This window comes from Limulus polyphemus, unplaced genomic scaffold, assembly GCF_000517525.1.
Source record: "Limulus polyphemus unplaced genomic scaffold, Limulus_polyphemus-2.1.2 Scaffold124, whole genome shotgun sequence".
In the NCBI taxonomy this organism is placed as follows: Eukaryota; Metazoa; Arthropoda; class Merostomata; order Xiphosura; family Limulidae; genus Limulus; species Limulus polyphemus.
In genome coordinates this window covers 103,796-106,433 of record NW_013665734.1, presented here as the reverse complement: position 1 = coordinate 106,433, position 2,638 = coordinate 103,796, and the positions used below count along the sequence as shown (strand labels likewise).

At 32.5% G+C, this 2,638-nt stretch overlaps 1 long non-coding RNA gene across 1 annotated transcript in view; it reads left to right on the top strand.

Annotated features, from left to right (window-relative positions):
- Positions 1-2,638, top strand: part of LOC111089548 — a 16,146-nt gene that overhangs the window by 1,481 nt on the left and 12,027 nt on the right. Inside the window, exon 2 of the long non-coding RNA XR_002613793.1 lies at positions 1,336-1,451. This is a non-coding gene — a long non-coding RNA (uncharacterized LOC111089548). The remainder of the gene's footprint in view (positions 1-1,335; positions 1,452-2,638) is intronic.

The window sequence follows — 2,638 nt, the reverse complement described above, 5'->3', positions numbered from 1 at the left end:
TTCGATGATCTATGATTAGATTTCGCATATCGTTGCCGTAAAAGCAAGCCCTACACTTTGTAATCCTGATGCGCTGTAAAAGTGGCAGTCATATCCCTGTATTTAGTCAGATAAGAGTAATAAGAGGGTGCTGTTGACTGGTGGCCATCCTTGTAATGTATCAGTTTAAAGTTAGAGACAGGGGCAGCTATAAACAGAGATCCTTTTGTGTTGCTTTGCGCGAAACTTCTGAACCATCTGCTTGGGCTAGATGTATTAAAAAAAGAAACAGGTTTGTAGACAGATAATTAGATAATTATTTATGAGCTTCGTAGACAATATAAGTTACAATCATTTTTTTTATTATTATGATCCAATAACCCAATAAGGAATAGAATAGACTTGATAATTAACATTTATAAATCAGTATTTTCACGTGCGAAGAAGTATATTACAAATCATTGTAGAAGCACTTACTTTTGTGCTTCTCTTGGGGTTTAGTAATTTTAATGGAATTGTCGCATTGTTCTTGCATAAGGCTTAACAGTTGTATTTGGAATATATATAACACAAACTTTATATTTTTCTCGTTCTCTTAATAGAACTTTCTGGTACCGGAATGTATTTTATGCATTGTTAACATAATTAGGTCTTTCGTTTTACGACCAAAAACATCGTTAACAGTAAGGGTACCGAACTGATGTATCAATGCATTATAAGTGTATATTTTATGACTTTACATACTTCTATATAGTAAGAAAGACATGCTAAGTTAACTAAACTCATTACTTAGCTGGCTTTGTTCAGAATACATTGATAAGCTGATGTAATGGATGTCATATCATTATCATCATTGATATACTCGGTATATACGAGTATATTGCATAGTAACACACAACTAGTTTTCTAGTTTTGTGATGTTCGTTAGCAATGTGAACTAGCTTGTCTTAATCTAGCCTGAAATGTTTTCTTATTGAGTATTCATTTACAAACGCCGCCCCCCCAGTGGCACAGTGGTATATCTGCGGACTTACAACGCTAGAATCCGGGTTTCTATACCCGTGGTGGGCAGAGCACAGATAGTCCATTGTGTAGCTTTGTGCTTAATTACAAACATACAAACAATCATTTACAAACTGTCTACTTGAGGATGTAGGTTTTTTCTGGCGATTTGCAAGTGAACAGAACATTTCTATAGATCCATTAAATCATATTATTTGCTGCGAAGCCAAAGTAAAATGTTACCGACATCACCCATTCAATAAAAACTTAGTATTGACAACATATTTGTGACGGAAGATTAGAAAGGTTTATAATGTTCGAAATAAATGCTCTTTTTTTTTCCTTTTATGCCAGTGGAATTCACGTAATCCTTGATAACAGGCCAATATTGAAGGATTTCAAAGACTTATCTGAGCCAGAGGAACTTTCTGAGACAGAATATGACAGAGACCACTCTCAAGGCGTCAAGAGTAAGTATACTCTTGTGTATGGTACAATATTCTAACGTAACGCCAAGTAAACAGTGTTGACATGTTTTTTGTTGTTGTTTTTCAAAAAACATTTTCCGTCAAATATTACATCATGTGATTCAATTAAGTACTTACTGTTTTATAGTTGTTGTTTTTTTTCATTTGTAATATGGAATTTGCTTTACTGTAATTATCTAAACGTTAGATTGGAAAATTAATTTTGTTTTATTCAGAAATTGGTTCAGTTGTATTATCAAAAAAGAAGTGGGCTAAATATGTTATGGCAGAAAATCGTTTCCTTTATTATAAGAATGGGTATATCTGTTTGAGATTTACAGTATAGAACGAGAGAGAATTAAAACAATTCGAAATTAAATCTTTTTCCACCAACTAAAGATACGTCTAAAAGCCAAAACGTTTCCAACATAACTGTTTTACCGTTCCTTTAGGTTGTATTCTTACAGATCAATTGCAATCACTTTTACATTAACAAGAAAAGAAACTTTCAATTCAACGTAACGACGTCAGCGTTTGGAAATTATATAGTTCAACGTTGGTTTTGGTTTTGTTGGTTGTTTTTTTTTCTTGGTTTAGAAGATTACATTACCATGCACGTTTCTTCTAGGAAACATGTTGTTACCATAGAAACGAATAGAAAAAGAATGGTGAATTAAATTACGAAAAATCAATTTAACAAATGAATAGATTACAGTATCCAGTTGTGACTAGCTCGACTACATTTACAAACTTAATTTAAACATTTAGTCTTATTGTCTGAAAATTTCCTAAGTTAAAATAATTTTACTTTCATAAACATGTTTTGCTTCAATAAGTTCACGACAGAATGGTAAGCTTATCACATAAATGCGTTTTTTGTTTCATTCTACCAAATCATACATCAATGAAGATTTTGCAGTGATCAGATTATGGTAAATCACTTTAATTGTAGAACATGTGTACAGAATGTACATACAGCATATTCGTTACAATAACTAGTGGCAAACGAAAAGGGGTATCACGTACCAAACTTTAGCACTGAGAAACAGACAAGCCCTGAGTTACAGAACTTGAAATAAACAACGTACAACATAGTGAAGTTTGTCTACGCTCTACGATAGAATCATTAAGTAAAACACATGTTAGGAAAAGAAGCAGTTATATAAGTAATACGACACTTATGTATAAAC